The sequence below is a fragment of the Ricinus communis genome, chromosome 6 (genome assembly GCF_019578655.1).
Source record: "Ricinus communis isolate WT05 ecotype wild-type chromosome 6, ASM1957865v1, whole genome shotgun sequence".
Lineage (NCBI taxonomy): Eukaryota > Viridiplantae > Streptophyta > Magnoliopsida > Malpighiales > Euphorbiaceae > Ricinus > Ricinus communis.
The window spans coordinates 7,496,129-7,515,232 of NC_063261.1; the positions used below are offsets into that span (position 1 = coordinate 7,496,129).

Consider the following 19,104-nt stretch of genomic DNA (forward strand, 5'->3'; position numbering starts at 1 on the left):
TTGTTAATTCTTAATCCGGCTAGTTAATTATCCTTATCTCTAAGCGATTATTAACCAGTTCTTGTTATTCAAAGTTCCAATTGCCAAACGGATTTCTCAATCTCATAAAGCAATCTAAACATCACAATTCACAACGTCTCATGAATAATGCATAATCTTATTAACACCGAAACAAGAAGAATACAAAACCAACTCAAACAATCCAACAATATAATATCAAACCAACATAGCAAAGAAATCCCAATGGATTTAATCAATTTAGCTAAACATGTTCATGTTTAAAACAATCTAGGAAATCAATTACAATGAAAGAATAATGAAAATAAAACATGTACACCCTTTTCTCTCGAATTGGATGAACAGCTCCAAATCTGGATCTACACTTTGATTAATCTCCCAAACTGCCTCTTGAATTGCTCCACTCATCGTTTTTGCACTCGGAATCTTACGATTCCGGGATTCTTACTCACTGCAACTCTCTCTCGCACTCAGTATTGTGCAGAAACCGAACCAGCCACTAGGGCTCAATGTCACTCTTTTTTCTCCCTCTTTTTCTTAAGAAAAACTCATTTTTTCTTATATATTTCACTCAGCACGGCCGTGTTCAAGGTCGTTGGTCAAGACCAAGTCCGTGCCGTGTCAAACCGTGGATCTCACCAAGTAGGGTTTCACCACGGCTGTGTTTCTCCCCGTGTTGGCCACCACGGGCCGTGTTGCTCCCCATGTTGGCCACCACGGGCCGTGCTGAAGGCCGTGGTGGCTACGAAAACCGTGCCCAAAGTGCCAATTTCAAGAATCAAAGCCAATGGTTGAGCACGGCCAGAGTCCAGGCCGTGCTCAATGTATGCATTGCGGGCTCTTGTCCGATCTTGATGAATTCTCGTCCGTTTCCGCACGTATTGATCTATAATTGCTTAAACAACGATGATGGTCCTATAAATGTTCCTGAAATGCAAAAGAACATAAAACACGGGTGATCTGGGAATAAAAGCACAATAATTGCTAAGAACATACGCAATAATATGCAAGCAAATATGTGTAAAACTATGCTTATCAGTGGGTAAGCTGTTGGTTTAGCTTTTCTTTTTCTTATGTTTTCCGATTGTTATTTATTGTATTAATAATGATGTATATATTTAGAATACTTAGGATGCTTATTAGCTTTTTATTTATCTTTAAAAAATTGATAGGTATGATTATGAGCATGAGATTTTTCCTCGTTATTTATTGCTTTTGGAACATTATTGAGCAATTTTTTAGTTTATCATAGCGACTGGGTTAAACTAGTGTTACTTGACCATTCTTTAAGTTAGTTCATTTAAATTTAATTAGTTGTTGTGTTTTGTGTATGAATTGATTAAATGATGATATGATTGATGGTATTTGAAAATCTTATGTAAACATTTAAATTGTGAGTTTTTGAACCTATTTGAGCATACATCATAAATGCTCCTTTTTTTTTTTCTTGTTTGAGTGTGCATTGCAGTCTTCTTATTTCTAGAACTTGCTCAATAATGTTATGAAATGATAAGGGTACTTAGGATTCACTATTGCAACCAATAGCCAACCTATGAATGTTTTCTATTAGTTAGCTAAGTTTGAGACTATCCACTTTCTTCATTTTTACCATTCCGCTTTATCATCACACTTTGTTAAGCCTATCCTATTTCTGGAATTTTTGCAATGTGTTTGTTGAGTTGTGGGACAAAATGCTGGTTTTATTTGTACTTTAAATTCACTAAGTCCATTAAAAATTTGATTTAGATGCTCCCTTCAATTCAAAGTAATTCTGTTCTATTGTTTCTTCAAAAAAAACAAACAGTTCTTTATTGAGTATTCATTCATCTTTCACTTTTTAAGCATCTTGTTTTAGAGACTTGGGAACTATAGTGAATTGAATTATCTTTGTTTGGCATTTAGTCTTTTTTGAGCTAAAATTATGGGTAAGGCATTACAAAAGCTTAGAAAGTATTTACACCTCACTTTTAAATTTCCATACCTAAACCTAAGCCCCATTACAACCGTTGTGAAGACCCTTTGATTGTGATATTTGATTGTTTACAGTAGCGAAGATGAGATTTATGAGCAAGCCTATGGTAAGTAAGTTGAATATAATTGCTTTGAGGGATGGATGACTACCTTTTAAACACCGAGTTCATAGAGTGATCCCTTGTGAGGCATATGGTTTCTTGAATATTTGATGTTAAATGTATTATTTAATTTCTTCATACACTAATATGATAATTACTCTTTTTTAGATTGCTAGTTTAGTTTTTGTTTGAGTTTCAATTCGGGATAGATTGAATGTTGTTTAATTGTAACCCAATGCATGAATTTTAAGGAGGGTTGATTGCATGTTTATGATCTAAATTGTTAATTGCTTGAGAACAAGCAAAAGTTTAAGTGTGGGTGATTTGATATCCTTAATATTACACATGTTTGCATGCTTAATTTTGAGTCGTTTTAGGGTAAATTATGTGTTTTTATATTAGAATCATCATGTTTTAGTTTCCTTTATGTTTAAGGTATTTTTCTAGATACATCATCAAAGTTAGAGAAAAATCAGACTAAAATCGGGAAGAATTTAGAGAAAAATCAGACTAAAATCGAGAAGAAAAGGACGAATCGGGCGTGTTAGACTGTTCAACTTGCCCATGCAGAGGAGCACAGTCAGGATCAAAGGGCATGCTGATATGCCTTTTCCATAGCGAGAAGAAGAGATTTGCAACATGGTTTCCGAGAGTGACACGACCCAGGAGCATATCCCTACTGAGCAGCACGGTCTAAATCCAAGCCGTGCTGAAGAAGGCCAGATGTGCAATTTTAGCTCAACATGGCAAGGATCTAGGTCATGCTGGTCAGCACGGCCCAAATCCACGCCGTATTGGATTCCAAAACCTAAATTAAAAGAAAAGAAAAGGAAAGAGAAAGGAGGTGAGGGATTCTAGAGAAAGAGCTTTAGGGGTATTCAAGACAGACTTTGAGAGCAACCTTCTAGACGATCAAGAAGAGGAAAACAGAGACAAATTCCACTTCAACATCGTCCAGATAGCTGTTATTGAGGATTAGTTTGAAGATTCAAAGGAAAGAAGAATGAGATCTTGAGCTGCAGAGATTTGATCCAGAGGGGATAGCATTTCCACCATTTGAGAAAAGGGTGTTAATGTTCTTTTCGATTCTTCTTTACTTTGTATTTGATTCTTGTATTAGTTTAATCATGAATATATGTAACTAATCTTATTTAACCTATTTGGGGGTAATCTTTAGCGATGCTAGGCTTGTTTTATGCTTAGTTGATTGGATTGTTGATTTAAAATTGTAGTTTTCATTCAAGTATAATAAAATCTATTATTTCTTCTTCATTGTTGAATCAAATTGAGAACTCATTTGTAATTGAGAAATTCAATTGAGTTTGGACAACTGTTTGTGCGATTAAGTGATTTGCATCTTAGAGATAAGTGTAATAACTTACTGTAATAAGAACTAGATATTCTTATTAGCGGTAATTTAGAGATTAATGCTATTCTAAAAAATCAATTGTTAGGAAAAGATTCCAACTTTAGATCTTTAGGATTAGGAATTGGTTAACTCAAGAGAGTGGCTAATTCATTTAAGAAATTATCCATAGATCGCAATTCTTAATCAATCAATTCATAAAGTAATGTTTTTAAGCCAGCTAGCTAAAAGGATTTCCAACTAGGTTAATCATCTCATTATCCTTTTCAGCTTTCATTCTCTTTGTTAAAATTTAGTTTTCATTTGCGTTCTCAATAATTTTTAGATAATGATCTTCACTACCGTGGAATACGACATTAATACTTGCCATAGCTAGATTACATTCGATAGGTGCACTTGCCTATAGATTACTAGTCATGTTTAGTCAGCATCAAAAAGCAAAAGAAAAAGAAAAAGAAAAAGGAAAACCATTATATAGAATCTTTGCAGGCTTTCTTAAAACATGTCTCCTGCCAATGTTAGAAGACAAGAACCACTTCAGTCCATGAATTTTTGGTATTTCTATCGATGGGTTTTTATTGAAAAATCCTACCTCCATCGTAATAATATTTTGGAAATTTCTTTTATAAAAATACTCAGAAATTTTTCTTTTTCGATTGAGAAAGAACAACCAGGGTATTTGGAGAAATTATTCTAATTATGTTTTGAGAATCTTATTGAGAAAGGAGGTTTTAGGAAATTTCTTGCTCTAGTTTTGGAATAATACTTGTGTTCAAAGGTTATACCTGATGCCTTTTGTAACGCCTGCATGAGCTCTGGTTGTTTTGTAAGGTATTTGAGCCATGTTTGGATCTGTTGTGTTTTGGTGAGGAGGAGGAAGCACTGGTTTGCCTGCCTTTTTTTTTGCCACCACTTCAATCCATGAAGTTATTAGTTGGGCAGATGAAATGAGTTTTGTGTGTGGGGTTTTAACTAGAGTTTTAGATTTTTCTAGTTCAACTTGAACCATTTTTTCTTTGTTTTCTCGAATCATTTATCTATCTTGCAGAAATCCTTGAGTTAGAAAATCTGGAACTGAATTCTTTTCTCCTTTGATAAATTCTATTTCAAAATCAAAGGCGGATAGAATAGCTTGCCACATGGCAAAAATCTGTTTTTATGCAATATTCTGGACATCTTTTTGCAAAATTTCTTTAGCAGATTTACAATCAATGCGGAGTAAAAATTTTTGATTCAGTAAATCACTTTGAAATTTTTGGATGCACATGACTATGCACAAAATTTCTTTTTTAATGGTGGAATAATATTTTTGGCAATCATTCTAATGCGCAAAACTGAATTGTATGATGCACTCATGCCCATTCTACATTTTTTAAGATTCCCCCCATATACCATATATTTGAAACATATGTCTCTACTATTTTTGGTAGAGCATGGTCTACTAAGTGAAGGCAAGGGATATCTAAGATTAAGGTTTTAATTTTTTGAACTGTTTTAGTGTGCTCATTTGTCCATGGTGCTGGGATTTTCTTGAGCTTGTCATGTAAGGGTTCAGCTAGGATGTTTATATTAGAACAAAAATTTATGACATAATTTAAACTCAGAAATTTTTACAATGGTCTTTTATTAAGAATCTTATCGGGAACTTATTTGCAAATTCTAGAGATTTCTCTATTGGATTTATTGTTCCCTGAGTAATTAATGTCCTAAGATCCTTATTCTTGTTTGGAATAAGACCATTTTAGATTTCAAAACCACTAGACCATTCTTCTTTATTATATAAAAGAAGGTTTCTGAGTGTTTAAAGTGTTGCTCTATAAAGTTTGAAAATAATAGAATATCATCTATATAAACCAAGTAGAATTTTAGACAAGGTTTAAAAATGTCATTCATTATCCTTTGGAATTCAAAAGGGGCATTTTTATACCAAAAGGCATTACATTCCATTCGAATTGTCCATGGTACTATAAACCCGGTTTTTATATCTATCTTTGGGATTTAGTTGGATTTTCCAAAATCCTGATTTCATGTCAAATTTTAAAAATACAAAAGCCTTATGGGGTTTTGTAGGAGGTCTTTTGTCTTTGGAATAGGATACCTAATCTATTTTAATACCTTGTTTAAGGGTTTATAATTTATTACTAACCTGGGAGTTCCCCTCTCAGTTTTTTAGTTTTTGCTTACATAAAAGGTTGCACAAGACCAGGGTGATCTTGGTTTCGAGATTAATCCTTTTGTAATAGTTCACAAATCTCTTCCCTACAGTGCTATTCTAACTCAGTGTTCATCTAGATAGGCCTAGCTTTGGTAGGGATATTTCTTTCATCAAAGTCAATTTCATATGGTAAATCTACCATATGTTGTTTTATACTCCAAAAGCATTTGGTAAATCAACACAAATTTCATTCTCAATTTTCTTTCGCAAATCAAAATTTTTCTTTTTCACCAAGTTATTCTAGAGCTGTTGTTCAATTTTATGAAAGGACAAATTATATTTGGAATGAAATAACTCAGTTTTTTTTTTCTTTTTACCAACAAATTAATCTTATTTCATAAATAGAATATGCTTTTAGAATGTTGAGATTCCTAGTTTGAAATTTTTCTATGAAAGGGAAATACCTTTTTTTTTTAGTTTTGAAGTATGTACCTTCATAGTTTAAAGAATAGGAAGTTATCAAGTTTATAAATGGTGTTCCCAAAATTATACTGTGATGAGTATTGGAAACAATGACAAAGTTAGTTTTAATTTTATAGCCTTTATTTTCTATATAGGCTTCAATTTTTTCTTTATATCCATTTTAGAACTATTTGTTGCTGACAATTTTTCTTTTTACTTTTTCTAAAAGATTTTATAGGACAAGACTTTTTTTGATACAACTGAGATCTGCTCTGTATCAAACACAATTGTGTCTATTGTGAAATCCTTTACAAAAATAAGAGTGATTTTAATCAAATATTTTCTAGAGGTTATTTGTTTTAGCACAGAAAATCTTTTGGAATGGTTTCAATATTTTTGATGTTTTGATTTTCTTCACTTTCATCATCTGTCAATATTTCAGAAGATTCATCTTGTTTTGTAAGAAGAAGTTGTATGATTTTATTGTCTTCTTCTTGTTTTGTTTTATTTATTTTATTTCATATTTTAATTCTTTATTCTCTTTCTATAACCCTTGAATGGATGCCACTGGATTTTTTTTCCTTTTTTCAAGGATTTTTGTGAGATCATAAGTGCTTTTAGGTTGAGGTATTCTAGAAGTGGTTGCTTCATGTTTTTCCTCTAAGGATTTTAGTAGTTTATCCTGATATTCTTTTTGGATTTCAGTGTTTTCAATCGTTTTATAACTTCAAGGACTATTTCTTGGTCCTTAGTCAAAATATTTATTTAGTTTTCGGTGTCACTTTGTTCACTACTAGAAACACAATCATCATTTTGGATTTCTTCATTAGAAAATTCCGATGCATGAGTTTAAAGAATGGGAGCTTCAATTTTTGCTAAAGTTTCTACTTCTAGGTTTAATTCTTGTAGTTTTCTTTTGACCCTACAATACTTTGCAAAATGATCCTTTTTTCATATTTAAAATAAGTGATGTCTTGTAATTTTGGTGTTACGGTTTTCTCGAAAGGTTTTACTCGCTTTGTTCTTCTTTCTAATGTTTTATTGTAATATGGTTTGTTAACTGTTTGTTTCCTATCAGGGTAGTATCTTGGTTTTTGTACCTCTTGTAGGATATTTTTATTCTTTTCAGCATAATTTCTAGAATAGTTGTTATTGGATATTTTAATATTTATGTCAAATATTTGGCAAAAGACCCAAGTTCCTTTTTTATCTTTTTTATTTTTCATTTTAAATGTTTTTGAAGTTTTAGATCCTGACATATTTTGAGCCCTCCTTTTAGGTGAAGCTTACAAGTTCTCCATATATCAGGTTGTTATAGTCGATTCTCTAGGTTCTAAAGGTTTCTTTATCCTATTCCTAACCTTTTCTCCTAAAAGGATAAGGAGTCCTGCTAGGAATTTCTCCTTTAAAAAAGGTTCGTTTGAATCATCTCTGAGCATATGACTCTAGTGAGGAAAGTAGTTTTATACCATTAGAAATCACTTAGTTTTTTATATTTTAAATTGGATAATAATTCTGCATCTTCATCTTTAAGATATGAAGGATCTCCAATGAAATGGAAAAAAATGGTATAAATTAGGGTGTTTACAACATCTTGGATGATTTGTCCATGTTCATCTAGGATTGATTTCCCATTTCATTTACTTGGATTGTATTTAAGATATCTAAGTGTTTTGGTGGGGTTAGGTGGTGATTCCACCAACCCCTGAGCTGTCATGAAAATCTAAAAATCATAATTTCAATAATAGCTCAGTCACTAGCTTCATTTTGGTTTCTATAGGTATTTGCTGCCATAGTCATTTGTTGAAGAAGCCCTAGGATTTGATATTCTGTCATTCCATCTAAGTTCCAATCATATAGAGTTTTCGCATTGAATTTGGTTTAATATAGGACAAGAGATTTGTTTTCTAATCCTATATCTGGTCGTGCTTGATTGTTTTGCCAAACTATTTTGTTTATATAAGGTTTATCCATTCTAAAGGCTTCTTCTCTAGAATAATGGAAAGTAGAATCTATTTCTTTCAAGACATTGATCCTACTCTGGTTGGTTTGTTGACGAGTGTGAGGGACAACTAGGCTTGTAGAATGTGACTCTATTCTTCCCAATTGACCTTTAATGGCTTTAATTAAGTCAGACTTTTCAGACTGGATGTCCTTTTGATTTTGTTTTGAGATTTTATATGGTTTGAAAATAAGACTCTTAAGCTTTTTATCTACTTGTTTAATTGCAGGATAGGTCGTGTTTTATACAGATTGTTCTATCTTATTAAGCTGTTCTCCAATAGTATGCAGATGGGCATTTATAAAATTATTTTACAAATAATATTTTAAAAGTTTACATTTGTGTCTTGGTTTACGATTTTATATGGTAAGGCTCTTACACTTTGGTTTAAATGAGGTATCTTTACTTGTCTTACCAGAGGGTGAAAAAATTTCTATTTTTTCATTATTTATTTTTCAATCTATGGTTTTAGATTTTTCTAGAGATTTAAAATTTTAAAGGGGTATGAGATATTTCTCTTGATGTATATATCTTAAATCAATAAAAGAACAGGTTATGTGCTTTGTTTGAATAAAAAAATTGAAAAATTCATTTTGAATTTTAGATCTTGTGTTTATAAGATGTTTAAGGAACCACAACCTTTTTTCTATGTTTTTCTTTATAATAGAAGTGTTTATGTAGATATATTTTATCTATAACAAACCCTTTTATCTATAACAAACCCTTTTTCTATAACTAATCGAATTGCAGAATCCGGCGAGCATGTTTTCATTTTAGATTTTCTGTTATAGTAGAAGCTGTAGGTGGAGCAAGAGAGTTTTTGTCTTTACTATACCGGTCTTGGAATTATGGATCCATAATCTACTTTGTGGATATTAGTGTTAGGTATGGCTGAGGTAGAATACCTCAGTTAATCCCTAAATGGTAGATGTAATACTGGTGGTAGATTCAGTTTTATATTTGAATCTCGCCTTCCATAAAACAAATTTATGATCGAAGGAAGGTTTGACAGTTTCCCTATGTCAATGGTTTTAAAAGTTGGGGCTTCATTAGAAAACCTCGTACTGATGGACTTCTTATCAAAAGAAAGTCTCACACTGTCATCCAAAAGTTGTGTGATGTTTTTGGTCTGGCTATTTATTTTCGGGGGTTTAGAGGGTTCTTCTTCTTTAGGATCTGTTGCTCCTTCTTACATCCATTCATTTAGAAGGGTTATATCTCTTCATTTTATAGATCTAGGAATTACAGTGTTAGATTTTGTAAAATCCGTCTGTAATAAAAGAGTTTCTCCCTTTTTAGACTGAACCTTTTATACATTAAGGCTACTGGAATTGATCCCTCCAATATTTTATAATTATGAGTTTTAATATGCAATATTAAAGATTGCAAAATATTTTTATCATTTAAATAGATTATTATGTTTGGATAACATTCAAAAGATATTGGTCCACTACACAGATTGGATTCTATTGAACTAAATAAGGAATCCTGGAAATTGATGAACCTATTGTCCCTAATGACTGTTAAGATGGATGTATTTAAACTCTCTTTTATTGAAGGTTTAATTCCAATTAGAAACAATTATGTGTGAATGTATTTAAAGTTTTTAACTCTGTGAGCCTGTAAAGACTTTGCAGAGAGAAGTTTTATCATTTCAAAAGGTTTGGATAATTGAATATGTTTTTTTTTTCTTTTTTAATAGTGAAATTGGTTTTAAAAAGATTGAATCTTGAGGTAATATAGATTTATTCTTTATCGACTTTTGGGTTTTTTCAATTATCGATTTGTTTTTTAAAGTTTTCAATTGTATACTATTTAGAGTCTACAATTTTATTTTTTAATCCAGTAGAAAACTCGAAAAAGAAGTAAATCTACAAAATAATTGATCCAGTCTTTAAATACTGGTTATTTTAAAATTAAAAAGTCTGGGTTATAGAAATGATATTATCCGATTTAAGTATATCTCAGGACTTACAATAGAGACCATACCAACTCAAATCATCTACCTCTTAAATTTTAACAATTACTATTTAAATTATAAACCAATCTTCTATAATCTACCCCTTTCATGGGCTCTGATACTAGAGAGGAGATTATATATATATATGGTTGTTTCAGATAGATTGCATTATTATCTTTATCACGGGAACCAATCTTTAACACAGTCACAAACACAGGCCGTGTTACCAACACGGGAACTAACACGGCCGTATGGCATCAAAGAAGAAGTAAATCTTATGGAGCACGACCATAGAGAGTAACACGGCCAGGAACACTAGCCCGTGTCCTTAACACGGCCATGGACACAGCCGTGTTGGAGGCGACAGGGGGTATTAATTAAAAGAACGAAGAGAGGAAAAAAAGGAGGAGGCTAGGGTTAGAACGTCCAAAACCCTTTTTTCTCTCTCTAAGGATTTTCTGAGCTGAAACCAAGAAAAAAGGAGACTTGGATCAAGGTTTCAATCGGATTTCCCTTCATAGATTGAAGATTGGGCGAGGTTCGCTGATTGGTTCTCAAATCGAGCAAGAGGCAACTAGGGTTTGAGATTTCGAATTTGCAAATTTAGGGTTTTTCATTCAACTTGAAAGAGAAGGGTGTACATGCCTTTAATTTTCTTTTCCTTATTTTGTTCCCCAATTGCTTTAACCATGAACATGAGTAGCTAGATCTTTTGAACCCATTGGGGTTCACCTTTGTTGATGGATTATGCTTAATTGTTAGTTTTATAATTGTCATTGTTGCAATCTTCTTGCTATTTAGTAATAAAAGTTTGATTCAGTTAATTTGAGACGTTGAATTAATTGTTTATTGGGTTGTTTCTTGACATTGAGAAATGCTTGTTACAACTGGACATTGAATAGTAAGGACTAGTAGTTAACACTTAGAGATAAGATTGATTTACTCGCCGGATTAAGACTTAATAACTTTTAATAGTTTTAAATCATACTTAATGCTAATCTGTAGTAATCCGATAGGAAGAGATTCCATTAGATTAGTGCAGGTTTAGGAATTCGATAAGCTCGAGAGAGGAACCAGAATTTAATTCAGGATTTAGGCACGGGTAAGCAAGATCGGCAATCCATAAAATCCATCTTTATAATTCCATCACTTAGGCTCCCTTTTGGGTTTGTTTCTCTCCTTGCAATTGTCTTTTGATTGTTCGTTGTCCTTCATTTACTTATTTGCACTCATAACCATTAGCTGGTATGTTAGAACTTTCACACCCTATTTCAGACTAGATAACATAGTAAACAGTAGTAACTCTAGGTTCACCCGATCTCCAGGAATACGACCTTGATACTCACTAGTGCTAGGCTGCATCGGTAGGTTCACTGCCTTAGGTGTAGGTTGCATAAAGAGCTCATCAAGTTTTTGGCGCCGTTGCCGGGGAAACAGTAACGGTGAACTAGAGTGAATTGTTTTTGTGTTAATTTAGTCATTGTTTGTTTATTCATTTATTCTTTATTTTTTTTATTATTTATTGTTATATTATTTTTAATTGATTGGTGGTTGTTTGGTTGTCGGTTTCAGGTAGTATATGACCAGGAGCTCTAACCCTGATCCTATAACACCATTATCTGACCCGGAGTGGTCTCTCAGATTATTGAGACGACGTTTGCAGGCAATTGAGGAGGAGGACAGAGTTACAGTTCAGGTTCAAGGAGTTGACGCAATGGAGAACTTCAACCCCCAGGCCGATGATGATCAAAGGACCATGTACGAGTTTACTCGACCCTCTTTAGATGGGACGAAAACGAGTATAGTCAGACCTGCTGTAGCGGCCAATAATTTTGAGATAAAGGTCAATGTTATCCAGATGATCCAGCAAAGCGTGCAGTTTGGAGGATTGCCCAGCGAGGATCCCAATGCACATATCTCCAACTTTTTAGAGATTTGTGACACATTCAAGATAAATGGAACAACCGATGATGCCATTCGGCTGAGATTGTTTCCATTTTCCTTGAGGGATAGAGCAAAGAGATGGCTGCAATCTCTTCCACAACAGATGATCACTACCTGGAAGGCGTTGGCCGAAAAATTTCTATACAAGTATTTTCCTCCCGCTAAAACTGCAAAACTTAGAAATGACATATCTTCTTTTATGCAGTTTGATGATGAAAGCATGTACGATGCATGGGAGAGGTTTAAGGATCTTTTGAGATGCTGCCCACATCACGGATTGCCAGTGTGGATGCAGGTTCAGACCTTCTACAGTGGGTTGAACCTTGCAACGAGGCAGATGGTGGATGCTGCAGTAGGTGGGGCGCTAAATAGTAAGACGCCCGGCGGGCTCGGGAACTGATAGAGGAAATGGCCATGAACAACTATCGTTGGCAATCCTCTAGAGTCGACCAGGAAGACAGGGAGTGGTCAACCAAGTGGACTCTACAGCCTTGGCAGTTCAAGTGGAGCTTCTAGCCAAGAAGATCGACCAACTCGGATGCTTGGGCTCACGCAATAACGTTGGTCGCGAGTTTTGTGGTGGCCCGCATTACGGTGCGAACTGTACCGCGCGAGGTATGTTTGCTTCATCCTCTACTACTTTTCCATCTAATTCTGTTATGTCTTCTGATGTTGAGCAGGTTGACTATATGGGAATGCCCCAAGGCAAGCATAACGATCCTTACAAAGAATACATACAACTCTGGGTGGCGCAATCATCCCAACTTGATTGGAGGAACAATAACGCTCAGGGTCCACTGATTCTCGGAGACTTCATTAGCGGTAGCAACATTCACTGGGCTCGCACAAGCTCCTCCTCTACCAGAAAAGAAGTCAAATTTAGAGGAGCTTATGATGAAGTTTGTGACGTCTACGGAGATGAGGTTCCAGCAAACTGATAGTGCACTTAGGAACCAGTAGGCCTCAATTCGGAACTTGGAGACCCAGATTGGCCAAATCTCTAAGATGTTATCTGAGAGGCAGCAAGGAGCGCTCCCGAGCACCACTGAGTCTAATCCGAGGGAGCACATGAATGCCATCACTTTGCGTTCAGGTAAGTTAGTTTCAGCTCCTTCTAAGCCTGTTTTTGATGACGCCACTATCAATGTGCAGGTTGAGGCAAGTAGTAAGGTTAGGGAACTTGAGGGACAAAAGGTGAAATCAATTCCAGTCAGAGAATATCAACCCAAGATTCCTTATCCTGCTAGAAATAAACAAGCAGAGGCGAAAGTGCAGTTTAGTAAGTTTTTAGATTTTTTAGACAACTACATATTAACTTGCCTTTTATTAATGCATTGGAACAGATGCCGAAGTATGCTAAGTTCTTAAAGGACATACTTAGCAGAAAAAGGAAGTTGGAGGAGGTCGCCTATGTTCAAATTTCAGTGAGGAGTGCTCGGTGTTTGAGCAAGTTGCGGAGAAACGTCACGATCCAGGGAGTTTCACTATTCCCTGCACTTTAGGTAATTTGTGTGTGGATGATGCATTAGCTGATTTGGGGGAGGCAAAATCCACTAGGATGTGCATTCAATTAGCTGACCGTTCTGTTAAGTTTCTTAGGGGAATTGTGGAAAATGTGCTAGTTAAGGTAGATAAGTTCATATTTCCTATGGACTTTATGGTTTTGGATATGGACAATGAGCATGGTGTACCATTAATTTTGGGGAGACCTTTCCTTGCCACAGCTAGAGCTAAAATAGACGTATTTGAGGGGAAGTTAGAACTTAATGTAGGGGATGACTGTGTCACTTTTAGTTTACCTTCATTTGATTGTTCTTCCACCGACCATGTTCATGCCATTTGTTGTATTGATGGAATTGATCTTCCATGTAATACACAACCACAAGATGTACAAATGGATGATGCTATACATGTTTCTTCCCCTATTAGTATGTGTTATTCATCTGAAAAAAATAACGTGTATCAATATGAGACTTTGTGCTATGATAGACCCGAGAAGGGTAGTTGCAAGTTTGTTTTTGACAGGTCACCTAGCCAGAATGCGGAGTGGATGAATGAACATCCCAAATCGGTCCAGAGAGCACCTCCTTGGTCATCTACCGCACACATCGGACCTTCTCGTTGCGCTTATATGCCTCGAGCCCCAACTTACATTGAGCCTACCTTCTTAATTTGCCCGCAATGCAGGAATGCTGTTGTAGAGTCCAGCTAGACGACTCGAACAAAAAGAAGCGCCGTCGAGAGGCATTCCCGATTTTTTTTTTTTGCTTTCTGAATTTTTGGACATTTTATTTATTTATTTTATGTAGTCATTGGTAGTTAGATATTTCAGTCTGTTTTTAGTAAGTTTGATTTTGAGGAGATACTATCTTATTGAACCTTTTACTAGATGTTGCTTGGAATGTGTTTATTCTTGAGTTTTGCAGGAGTTAGCCTACTTGATGCTCGTACCTAATTTTGAGGACTAACATATTTTGAAGTGTTAAAGTACACATCAAGGGCAGTATCTAGTAGACTTTCTAGTTTTTATCTCTTTATGTCGTTTTGTTTTTCTCTTAGTTTTTCAATTTCTTTTATGGACTCCCATAATCTGCTTCATTTTACATATTTTATTCCTGCCTACCTTGTTCACACTGAGGACAGTGTATTTCACAAGTGTGGGGTAGGTACCGTAGATTTGTGCAGCTTTTATCGAACCTTGTTGGAAGAAGGCAATGAACTAATCTCTTAATTACAATCCAGCCAGCCATTCCTCTACCACAGACTAGCCAACCCCTTGATATACTTGCTGATGCACCTCATTTCACTCTAGAGCCATAGTCAGGGCAGTATTAGTTCTTTTTCCTTTTTGATTTCTTATATTTTATACACTGGGGACGGTGTGTCCTTCAAGTGTGGGGTGGGTGATATTTATCCCGTCTCAGTAATTTGTTTATTCTTTGTGCAATTTTTTGTAAAATTTTGAAAATTTTTCACTTTGTTTCGATGCTCTTACTGTTGACTTGCTTTTGAAATCCTGTTTATGTCCATGTGATCGGGTAAAACCGATAGTGTTGAGCCTTGCGGAAGAATGTAAGATAATTAGTTTGAGTTTTGCACTAAGTTGCATTGGTTTATTTAATTATGTTTTGATGATTTTTGTTTGGAACCTACTCAAAGGCACACTTGTGAGAAATTGAGCCTAAATTGTAAGCATACACTTTATATGCTTGTATTTATTTCTTATTGAGAGTGCCGATTACTGTCTTTACTTTTAGAACTTGCTCGGTAATGCTTATGAGGGCCACAAGGAGAGTTTAATACTTTGGTATGATAGAGGCACTTAGGTTTTTCATTCTAGCCAAATAGCCTTTATTCGTTTATTGATTCTGTAAATAACCCGTTCTTTCACCATTTTCTGTATCATATTCCATTACCACTTAGTTTTATTCTGCTTTGGGTTATGATTTTGCATATGAGTTATTTGTATTGGAAATTTTTATCTTGGGAATAGCGTTGGAATCTTGTAGCAGCTTACTTCAATCCAAAAAGAAATTCACTCTATTATGTGAATGTTCTTCCCTTATGAAAAAAAAGAGATAGAAGAATAAGAGGGAAATATGATGAAAAGAAAGAAAGTAAGTGAGCTAAACATTTTGACTTGATTCCTATTTCCCACCTTGGACTACTGTCCATTGTTTACCCCTTGTGATCATTGTGACTTATGTGCAGGTCATGTATTTCATTGCAGAACACCATAGGTTCAACTCTGACCAAATTTACCTACCCTTACCTAATCCCCATTACAACCATTATAAAGAGCTCTTGACATGGCTGTTGACTCTCCATAAGTGGTAGGAGTAGGATTTAAGAGCAAGCATATAGTAAGTAAGGCAGTAGTTGATGCATTGAGCGATTAAACACTACCCTTTAAACACTTTGAGTGATTTAGAGTGAATCTGGTGAGGAGTTGGTTCTGAATAATTTCGTTGAGACAGTATTGTGTGAACTATTGGCATCTTGGTTGTGATACTTGAAATTGATTGCTTCTTTTCTTTTTGTTTGACTTACGCTTGTTAAGGATATGTGCAGGAGCTCTCTAGCTTGTCTGTCAGTTTAGGTATTGTTCCTTAGTGGTTTATTTTCCTTACTTTACTTTTGATTGCTTGAGGACAAGCAATGAGCTTAGTGTGGGGTTATTTGATGTGCGTAAAATACACACATCTAAATGGGGTTTTTAAGATCGATTTTATGGATATTTGGATGTGAATTGGTATCAACACTCACCCTATGTATCTGTTTGTGTGCATTAGGTCCAAAAGAAGTCAAAGAATGAAAAAGGAAAGAATTGGAGCATAATTGGACATCAAAGCTGCCGAAACGAGCTAAGTACGAGCATCAGGAAGCTGACAAGGCCGTGTTCCTAACACGGGCATCAACACGGCCGTGTAGCGTGCATCAAAACATCAAAGAAAAGGAAGCTCTTAGGGAGCACAGCCACAGAGAGTAACACGGCCAGGAACACCAGCCTGTGTCCCCAACACGGCCAAGAACATGGCCGTGTTGGCGGCGACAGGGGGAATAATTAAAAGAACGAAGAGAGGAAAGAAAAAGAGGAGGCTAGGGTTAGAACGTCCAAAACCCTAATTTTTCTCTCTCTAAGGATTTTCTGAGCTGAAACCAAGAAAAAAGGAGACTTGGATCAAGGTTTCAATCGGATTCCCTTCATAGATTGAAGATTGGGCGAGGTTCGCTGATTGGTTCTCAAATCGTGCAAGAGGCAACTAGGGTTTGAGATTTCAAATTTGCAAATTTAGTGTTTTTCATTCAGCTTGAAAGAGAAGGGTGTACATGCCTTTAATTTTCTTTTCCTTATTTTGTTCCCCAATTGCTTTAACCATGAACATGAGTAGCTAGATCTTTTGAACCCATTGGGGTTCACCTTTGTTGATGGATTATGCTTAATTGTTAGTTTTATAATTGTCATTCTTGCAATCTTCTTGCTATTTAGTAATCAAAGTTTGATTCAGTTAATTTGAGACGTTGAATTAATTGTTTATTGGGTTGTTTCTTGACATTGGGAAATGCTTGTTACAACTGGACATTGAATAGTAAGGACTAGTAGTTAACACTTAGAGATAAGGTTGATTTACTCGCCGGATTAAGACTTAATAACTCTTAATAGTCTTAAATCATACTTAATGCTAATCTGTAGTAATCCGATAGGAAGAGATTCCATTAGATTAGTGCAGGTTTAGGAATTCGGTAAGCTCGAGAGAGGAACCGGAATTCAATTCAGGATTTAGGCACGAGCAAGCAAGATCGGCAATCCATAAAATCCATCTTTAGAATTTCATCACTTAGGCTCCCTTTTGGGTTTGTTTCTCTCCTTGCAATTGTCTTTTGATTGTTCGTTGTCCTTCATTTACTTATTTGCACTCATAACCATTAGCTAGTACGTTAGAACTTTCACACCCTATTTTAGACTAGATAACATAGTAAACAGTAGTAACTCTAGGTTCACCCGATCTCCAGGGATACGACCTTGATACTCACTAGTGCTAGGCTGCATCGGTAGGTTCACTGCCTTAGGTTTAGGTTGCATAAAGAGCTCATCAATATTATATATATATTTATAAATATAGAGTTTTAAATGTCAAATAACTAAGTATTAAGAATATTAATATATTAAAAAATTATATAATAGAAAATAGTTAAGAATTATCTATAAATAGAAATCAAAATAAATAAGAAAAAATTTAAAAAAAAAATCTCAAAGTAGGAAATCTAATTAAATAGAAAAAGTTTCTTTAAAAAGAACAAATAAAAAATATAAAAAATAATAAGAAACGTTTTGAAGTTTTCAAAATGTGTCTGAAGAGTTTTCGAAGAACTTTAGTGTCTGAAATGTGTTCAACACGAAAAATAACTTCTTTTTTAAAGTTTCCGTGCAACCTAGGTTTTGGAAGAAGTTCCCGTAGCGGTAGTAATGTTGCAACAATCTCTAGTAAATTTTGTGAAAGCTTGCATCGTAGAAGCTATTGTTTGCTTCTTTTCTCCAAGATTAGGCAGTTTCGGGCACACACAAGTGGCTTTAGTGACTACGGCACTGTAGGCTTTTCAACTTAATAGGGAATACGCTAACTAGTCACAAAGACTAGCGCGGAGATAGGAGTCGCCACCCAGGTAATTCATCAGAGTACTTTTACTAATAAGTGACATTTCTCAATTTCATAAGGAAGCGCACATCACAAATCTAGAGATGGATCCGGAAGCTAACTTCCTTATTTATGTATATTTATCTTTATTTTATTATTTAATGAGCTATTTCTATAAATGCAATAATTATATTTCTATACTTTCAAGTACTACAACATGTAAGGTCTTCTTCAGTCTAGCCCCTTTTATCCAAGCCCACCCCATACTTAAAGTTATTAAGCTAACTTACTTAGTTAATTATGTACAAGGCCCACCTGGACTAGCCCGATAATGAGTTAAGCTCTAATTTCTAACCTTTAAATCTAATGGACTAGTTTTTATGAGATGACCCAATTTAACCTAGCTAAAATATAGCAAAGCCCACTAGGTCTATGTTGATTTTAAGGCCCAATTACCTAATTTACTTAGTGGACAAAGTTTTCGTACTAGGTCATTTTTAAGGTCTACTGTTTATATGTCAGTTTGAATTTAGGCAATCATACACCAGATATTTGGCATGCATCACAGATAAAGCAAAAAATAAACTATAGAAAATCTAGCTATTACAACACACCTACAACTAAAAAAATAAAAGGAAAAACTCCTAAAACTAAGTTATAGTAGATAAAATCGCAGAAATAAATCAGAAACTCAAAAATTAAACTAAAACCATGCACAACCAATCTGCTCAAGGTGTTGAGCCGATCGGCTGTGGGGGCTTCGGGTGGTTTTCCTAGGATTTTCCTCAATTTCTCACTCCCAAAGCCAATTTTTACATGCATAAAAGGTAAAAATTCAGTTAGAACGTGTAAAATTAACAAGAAGATGAAATATAATTATATTTACAATTCATTAACTAATCGAATTCAAAATAAATCAAATCATATTATCAAATTGAAAACCCAATAAAATCAGCATGTTAAATGGAAAAGAATTATAGTCTTGTCA

At 34.7% G+C, this 19,104-nt stretch overlaps 1 non-coding gene across 1 annotated transcript; it reads right to left on the reverse strand.

The window, feature by feature from the left end:
- Positions 1 to 12,151: 12,151 nt before the first annotated feature.
- LOC125370493 lies at positions 12,152 to 12,258 on the reverse strand. The gene has a single exon (XR_007216520.1). It is a non-coding gene; the product is annotated as a small nucleolar RNA R71 (small nucleolar RNA).
- Between the last annotated feature and the right edge of the window lie 6,846 nt (positions 12,259 to 19,104).